The sequence below is a fragment of the Mus pahari genome, chromosome 9, assembly GCF_900095145.1.
Source record: "Mus pahari chromosome 9, PAHARI_EIJ_v1.1, whole genome shotgun sequence".
NCBI classification, from domain to species: domain Eukaryota; kingdom Metazoa; phylum Chordata; class Mammalia; order Rodentia; family Muridae; genus Mus; species Mus pahari.
In genome coordinates, this window is record NC_034598.1 from 26,785,377 (window position 1) to 26,793,825 (window position 8,449).

General features: G+C 55.3%; 1 protein-coding gene across 1 annotated transcript in view; it reads right to left on the minus strand.

Moving 5' to 3' along the window:
• The window catches only part of Pald1 (phosphatase domain containing paladin 1), a 63,274-nt gene extending 57,590 nt beyond the window's left edge, over window positions 1-5,684 (minus strand). The window contains exon 1 of the mRNA XM_021204866.2: window positions 5,458-5,684. The gene's annotated coding sequence lies outside the window, so the exon portion shown is untranslated. The remainder of the gene's footprint in view (window positions 1-5,457) is intronic.
• Between the last annotated feature and the right edge of the window lie 2,765 nt (window positions 5,685-8,449).

The following is an 8,449-nucleotide window of genomic DNA, read 5'->3' on the forward strand; positions in this document are numbered from 1 at the left end:
CGGAAAAACAAACCTCGGGAAAGAAAGAAATAAAACCAAGGTGGGTGGAGCCTGAGCAAGAACATGAGGACACGTGTGTGCGTGCGTGCGTGTGTGCATGAGCGCACGTGCACGTGTGTGTGTGTGTGTGTGTGTGTGTGTGTGCGCGCGCGCGCGCGTGCATGCAGAGAAACAATTTTCACCCATTCTGCCATACAGATAGTCAGAGCGGGTAAACAACTAGACCACCACCCAAGCGAAAGCCCATGAGAGCCCAGGGGCCAGGCCTGATGCACACTTCTCTATAACCCAGTAGCTGGTGTCCCAAGACCGTCCTCTGCCATGAGCTCACTGACAAGCCATGGGGGAAGTCAGGCTGAGCTACACACACAGGAAGCTCCAAAGGTCCAAGGACCCCTGATCGCGCCCCCATGCGTACCATGGCCATAAGGACAGGCCCAGAACCTGGAAGCCAGAGCAAGGCTAACCCATACAGCCGACCATGGCTGGCTTGAAGGTCTTCCAGGCTCTGCCACCAGAGTGAGGCCCTGTAGGGACAGGGACACCCTGGGAAGGGACACCAGGGTCCTAAGATGGAGGCGTGGTGGCGCAGCCTTTAATCCCAGCACTCGGGAGGCAGAGGCAGGCGGATTTCTGAGTTCGAGGCCAGCCAGCCTGGTCTACAGAGTGAGTTCCAGGACAGCCAGGACAACACAGAGAAACCCAGTGTCGGAAAAAAAAGAGAGAGAGAGAGAGAGAGAGAGAGAGAGAGAGAGAGAGAGAGAGAGAACACTCAGTTGTGGGGGAGAGGGATCTAAGTCCAGGAAAAGGGAAAATAGAGGAAACTCCCCCTCCCTCTGCACTTTCCAAAGAGAATCTTCCAAAACAGCCCTGGTGTTCCTGCTCTACTTGGGGAAGGGAAGCCGGAGGCAGGTGGGGGCTGGGGTGAGTAGATCAAGCGCTGCAGGCCACTTCAGGACACTCACCATTCTGCCTCTGGAGACACATTTCTCCAAGAGTCCCAGTCATCCATTTCCAAGTCCCCTCCTCTTTGGGAACTGCTGGGAGGCCAGAGTCTCTCCCAGTGGCCTACCCTGTTCCCAAAGGCCAGAGCGTGTTGGAACACCACAGCACACAGTGAGCCCAGACACCACATGTCTGTTGCAGAGTTGCCCTAGCTGCAGGTCAGACTGGATCCCAGTACCACAGAAAAGTCCACAGGAAACATATGAAGAGCTGGGGTCACCCCACCTCTGCCCCCACCAGTCCCTGTGCTTGGCTAAGCCTACCTAAGTGACTGACTGACCACCCAGGCAAACTGTGTCCTCCAGCTCCAATCCCAGGCGGCAGTCACATGGTGGAGTGTGGTGTAACTCATGGCTGAGCCTTGCTTGCTTGCCTCCTTCCTATCTGACCAGAGTCTAACCCACTTCTAAATACCTACCTGTACTTCATCGACGTATGTGCACGTGAGTATACATACGCGTGTGTGGCCAGGCGTGGAGGTTGACACGTAGATGTCTTCCTGGATCACTTTCTATTTTACGTTTTTTTTTTTTTTTTTTAGAGACCGTGTCTCACTAAACCTGGTTCTCAGCAGTTAGACTAAGCAGGAAGCCTCAGGAATTCTCCTCTCCATTTCCCCAGCGCAATGACACAAGACTGCAGCCAGCACTTTGGTGGGTTTTAGCGATGGGACTTACGCGCGGGTGCTTGCCTGAGACCCAACTTTACCAACTGGAGCCATATATCCGACTGCCACTGGATCCTCCGTACTTCGGATGGAACCCACACGGAAGAACCCAAATCAAAATGACATTTGGTCCTACGTCCCCATCCAACACAATGCAATCATTGGTGTCAACAGCCGCTCTGCTAGGAAATGCAATCCTAAAGATGGCTGTGGCACCCACTGTCTCCCTCGAACATCCTGTGAGCCAGACAGTCTCCAGCCATCTCCGTACACACCAGCCTTACACTCTTGGACACGCTTACAGGGAAATCCCTCTTCCTAGCCTGTTACATAAGGAAAATAAGCCACGGAGACGTTGAGTGTGCTGCTGGAGGGTCACAGAGCTGGGACAGGGATTCAGAACTGTCTTCTTCAAGTCAGGGAAGCCGGACAGGGGTGGCACTGTCAGGACACGCTGTGGGGGTAAGATCTCCAAGTGACAAGAATGTTCCTCACTTACTTTTTCTTTACCAAGTCCCAGACGAAGGCCTGGCTGGGCAAAGCTGCAAAGTCAGCTGCAGCCAGGAGCCTACAGATCCCATATCCCAGGCCCACCCCTATGCCATGCTGGCCACATGAGACATGCAAAGCCTGTCTCCAAAAGCCTTGCTATGGGAGAAGCAGGGAGAGGCAGCGCTGCCCACCGGGAGGCCAGAGCCATGATTTGGGGCTATTCTTAGCGAACCACTGGCTCTCCTCCCAGAGGCCCAGCAGGCAGAAAGCCCAAGCTTCCACCCGCCCAGCTTGCCACTTCCTGACCCTTTCTGAGGACCCCAAGACGAGGAGGGGCCACTGGCAGAGAGGGAGGGGGCAGGGGGGATTGCCGTTTCCAACAAAGAGTTGTAAGGTGTCTGCCCAGGCTCCCGACCAAACACCTGGCTGCTAAAGATTCAGGGCAGTCCTGATGCGGGCTGATGGAAAGTCACTAACTTGTCATGAACTGTCTTCCAGTTAACCCTCCAGGGAGCTGGGGCTAAGAATGAGGTAACTGCCACAGTAAGTGACCGTGGAAGGTCACAAGAGCATTTGGTGTCAAGCTGTATCAGGGTCAGGCTGGCTCCAAAGGTGCCAAGCTGGGCCGAGGAGCCATGAGCAAAGGCAGAACCTGGGAGACTCTGCTCTGTCCATGCCAGAAGGAGAAAGCTCTCATCCCAGACTTCCACATATCTCCCGTGGTATACAGCGACAACTACCTAAGGCTCCAGGGGCTTAGGGAAGTTCGGCAGGAAAACCCCACAGCCAAGCAGGGCACAGCGGCACAAAGTGGCAGGAAGTTTGTAGAAGTCCTGGGGACAACAAAGGGATGCCATCGAAGACTGAAGAAGTTTCTGCTGGTGTCCCAGGCAGACGCTCAGCCCTGTAACTGAGCAGACAGGAGGCTGCACACCTTCACACTAAAACTGAGCCCTTTGGGGGTCTTCTAACCATCCCAACATGGGCTAGAAAAAAGCCTACAATGAGGCTGGGGCTCAGTAGGTAGATTGTCTGCCTAGCATGCAATGAGGTCCTGGGTTCTATCCCCAGTACCCTATCCACTGGGTGTGGTGGAGCATTCCTGCGACCTTAGTAGTACCCAGGAGGTAGGGACAGGAGCATCGGGAGTCTAAGGCTCTCCTTGACTACATAGTGAGTTCAAAGCTAGCCTGGGATACATGAGGCAGGAAGGAAGCCATGCCACACAGCATCTGAGTACCTGTCCCTCCATGCCGAACAAGACGACGTCTGGCTCGGCTGTCTTAACCACAGCCAACAGTCACTTGGGTATCTCAGCATGTACAGCTAGCCAGACCCTAGCCTTGACTAACAGGTGCCTCTGACGGGTATATGTGTCCCTGCCCACTAGAGGCGGGGCACAACTGGCTCCAGGTCTATCTAGTACTAGAGAACCTTGAGACCTGGTGTCAATTTAAATGCATGTCTGTTCTTCAGTGGGTCTACCTATTTACACACCTGCTGCCCGAGCCGACTGCAATGCCAGGAACACGAGCCTATCTCTAAGTGTCTGTGGCTATCCCTAGTTCTCCTTCACATGCTCACAAACACTGTCCCTCACAAGTCTATGTTCGTGGGGTGCCAGCCCACCTCACGGTAAATATGTCCAGTTCTTCCCTGTGTCCGCCCACAGGGCTCTATACACCTGCATATGAGCTCATGTTCCACCCACACGGCTCTCTCTCCTGGGCCTGGGGAGCTCCCACTAGAAGAACAGTGTCCCAAGACCTTGAACAGAGATACCCTACCACCTCCTCCGAAGTATGGGGAACAACAGGGACGGAGCAGAGTCTCAGATACTACAGGGCGGCAGAGTAGGGTCAGAGTTGCCCCGAGCCCCACCCTGTTCACTCCATCACCAGAGAAGGGAGTAAAGTTGGGCGACCTCAGGCCGGCCTGCCCCCACAGGAAACCGCGTCTGGCCAATACCTCCCCCCTCCCCCCTCCAGCCCCCACGATGGAGACTCTTCAAAAAGGAAGTCAGGGTTTCCTCCTGGAAGGCTGGCTCAAACCTCAGCCGCCCCAGACCTGCGCTCCATCTGACTGGAGGAAACAAATGGGTCTTTGGACACTACCACCCCACAAAAGCAAACAAAATATGGGGGTGGGGTGGACAAACAGAAGCAGGAAGTCCTAGCCAGCCTTCCTAAGCTTGTTGCCCCCATCCCATTCCCACCACCACCACCACCACCCCACCCCCCACCACCACACGGGGCGAGGTGCAAAGAGGTTCCAAAGAGGTTCCGATTAGTAATGCTAATGAGGAGGGTGGGGTTGCCTGCACCAGGACTTTTAAACACATTTATCTGCAAAGTCACAGGACACCCAGATAGAGTACCCTCGCTGCGCCGGTGTTTTGCAATTCCCATGAGGAACCTCCTGGCATTTTCTTCTCAGGCTACCAGCCCAGGGCTGGTATCAAACTCCCTATCAGAGAATTGGCCAAGTGTTTCTCTCTTGTCTTCCCTTGCAGGACAGAGCTACAAGAGGACAGAGCCCTTCCAAGTCCTCCCACCTCCCACACTGTCTGTGCATGGCCCGGAGCCCACAGCCACAGGTGCTCTGTCACTGGTTGTGGACAGACAAGGACCGGCCCATACTCTCTGGCTGAAGACCAGAGATGCCTCAAGCTTACCCGGGCCAGGCTTTTGTGGAGTCTGATTTCCAAAACAAGGGCAGCTTGGCCACTACAAGAAACTGGGACAGTCAGTGTCCCAAACACTACCTTTCTATTAAGTCCATGTGTTTTGTTTTGTTTTGGTTTTTTTTTTTTTTTGGGGGGGGGTCATTCTCAGGCACATGAATGTACTCACGCTGCACGCACACCCTTGCTCACAACATGGAAACCCCGCCTCAAAAGAGACCAAACCGAGCGGCGAATCAAAGCCAGTGCCTGCCAGGCCCCTGAGTTTGCCCCCTTGCCCCTGGGCCTCAAGGGTCCTGCAGATAAGTCTAGGGACCCCATGTCGGGGTCGCAACCCGGCTATCTTTCCTAACTTCTTCGGAAGCCCAGCTGGCCGGGAGGGCTCCCAGGCCATGAAGTGCTGGTGTCGCCACTTCACGTTGTCCCCCACTCCGAGGGAAGCCAGAGGACAGGAGATGAGTCCGGGATCGACCTGCGCACAACCCGGGAGCAGCTCCGGCTTTGAGAAAGCATGGTGGCGCCGGCCTGGGGCAGGCCTGGGTAGCTCGGACGCCTCCGCCCCAGACCAAGGGACCCCGATCCTCCCTCGGCGCGGCCCTCGCGTGCTTACCTGGAAGCCACAGCTCCGGGGGAGCGTCGCACTCTGCGACCGGGGACTACCGGCGCCGAGACGGGCTGCGGGCACAACCCGCGCGGGCTCCAGATGACTCCGCCCACCCTCCAGCCCATCCGGGGGCGGAGGCAGCTCCTGCGGAGTCCAGGCGGCGCAGACCCCGCCAGCCCAGGGCCACCGAGGCCAGGATCACCCCCAGAACCCCGCCCCGAGTCCAGATCTCCTCCATCCCACGCCTGGGCGGGCGCGGTCACAGCTTCGGCCTCCGCCCACGGGGAGGGGGCGCGGACTTAAAGACACACTCACCCCTACCGCGGTCGGATAGGCACAACCCCAACCCCACTCCACCCCACCCCCCGCTCTCAACTCAGCCGGTTCCGGGCCAGCTTCCTCCGTCTGCTCGCCCTGAGCCTGGAGGAAAACTCTAGGGTAGAGGGAACCTGCGGGAGAAGCAAGTTCCTCTTCCCTTTTCTGCCCGGTTCCTTCTGGAAGATACCCAAGGCCGGCTTCCAACCTCCATGGCTGGGGGAAAAACGCTTAGGGTGGTGGTGCCACACCCCCTCCCCTACTCCAGGGCCCCTGTTATGTCTGTAGCCCCGGGCTTCCTCTTTCTGCTTCTCCTGGACTCCGGAATCAGCATTTCTCCTGTGCCACTTGAGAGAGGTAGGGAAGGAAGGTCTGACGCCTCTCCGAATAGATGGCGAAGGATGAAGCCCTCAAAGAGCGGGTGGTCACCTTGACCGCTGGCTTAGGAAAATTGCAGCTCCCAGTCTTTGGAAGAAGAACAGCCCCACTACCCCTACCCAACGCCTCCAAGTGGTGGTGGACCCTGGGACTCTGGTGAGCTCTGGATCCAGGGTGTGGGCAGGCTACCTGACCCTTGACCTTGGGTCACCCACGGGCACTTACCCCTGCTTAGGTCTCAGGAAAGCCTCTTTTTTTTTTTTTTTTTTTTTTTTGGTTTTTCGAGACAGGGTTTCTCTGTATAGCTCTGGCTGTCCTGGAACTCACTTGGTAGACCAGGCTGGCCTCGAACTCAGAAATCCGCCTGCCTCTGCCTCCCGAGTGCTGGGATTAAAGGCCTGCGCCACCAGGCCCGGCTAGGAAAGCCTCTTTGATGGAATGTGCTCTCTCTCCCAATTCGCTCTCCCTACACTGAGGAATATTTCCTTCCTGCCTCTGTCAGCCTCAGCCCCAATCAGAGCTAGAGGGTCCTTGTCACCCTCTGCAGGGAGTTGTGACCAGGATGAAGACTCCGCAGGCCTGGCCTTTAGCCAAAGTCAAGCCACAGAACTTGAACTATGCAGAAGGAGGGCCTTGCAACCCTAAAAGGACTCATTAAGGGTAGTCTGGCCAGATACCCAGCGTATCTGCAGCGGTGTCTCATCTGTGTAATCTTAGCAGGTACCTATGTACCTATCATTGTTCACACACACACACACACACACACACACACACACACACACACATAGGATCTCATATATCCCAAGTTGATTTTGTTCAATATTTAGTTAAAAATAACCTAGAGGGCTGGAGAGGTGGCTCTGCGGGTAAGAGCACCGACTGCTCCTCTGGAGGTCCTGAGTTCAAATCCCAGCAACCACATGGTGGCTTACAACCATCTGTAATGGGTTCTGATGCTGCCTTCTGGTGTGACTGAAGACAGTTACAGTGTACTCACATAAATAAAATAAATCTTTTTTTAAAAAAAAAAAAAAAAAGAACAACCTAGAAATTCTGACCCTCCTCCTGAATGCTGGGATTTTAGGTATGGGCCACTGGCTTATGCAGTGCTGGGTATCGAACTCAAGTATTCCTGTACACTGGGCATGCAAATCATATCCCCAGCCCTCACCATTCCTGTTTTGATACATGGGGAAACTGAGGCCCCGGGACTACCTGCCCTTTATGTCAGACTCCCTTCTGCCCATCCAAGGCCTGTGAGGAAGAGAGAAAGGCCCAAAGAGTCACTTAAGGAGCACGGCCATCTTGACTCCAGCCACACTCCACTCAGATTGGCCTACAGTTCGTTAGCTGGGCCGTGTGGCATGGGAAGAGTAAAGCCCTCTGAGACCCACCTTCTGCATCTTTGAGAGAGATGTCTGAGGAGCTACTTTGCTGGGGACCGGCCGGAGGCCTAAGTACAGTGTGTGGCATGCTATCAGGCTCCATCCTTGGGCACAGTGTTCTTCCTGGTTCCTCTGTCACAGCTCCATGTCCCCATCCACTCAAGTCCCAAATGGGTCCCCTGCGGGCCTGAGGACAGGTTTCAGGACAGTTTGCTCACAACGCCATAGCAAAGCATGTGCAAACACATGGTATAGAATGCACACACACAGAGACTAGAACATACACGTACATGCACAATGCTCTGCACTGTCCCGAAGAAACTGGATCCCTGGCTGTGTACCTCGAAGGATGGAGCCTGGAGTGTCAGAGCATGTGTGATCTGTCTTTGGTCCCCAGCATATGCCTGACACATCTTCAGTGAGTGAAGATGTACTATTCACACATGTCTCTGCTCTTGTTGAATCCAGCAGAGAAGCCCTCTGTGGTGGCCCGCAAGAACAGCTGTAATCTCAGCCCTTCAAACCCTAACCAACAGTCTCACAGCTTGGTGGAAAGGCCTCAGGACCTGGGAGGCAGAGACTTGGAGACACCTCAGGTACAGGACACAGATGCCTCACCAGTTCCCATGTGAGCCCCTGCTCTGCAGCCCTGGCTGGGACAGGGAAGTCCCACGAGCCACAAAGACTAAAGTCAGGCCTTGAGGGCCAGAGTCATCCCACTTGCTTTTGAGATGGGGAGAGATGTCACAGAGCAGCCAAGGGCACGGTGAGCAGAAACCCTGTACTCTCTCTAGGCCCAGTAGAAATCAAGGATCAAGAAGTGGCTGGGCGTGGTGGCACACGCCTTTAATCCCAGCACTTGGGAGGCAGAGGCAGGTGGATTTCTGAGTTCGAGGCCAGCCTGGTCTACAGAGTGAGTT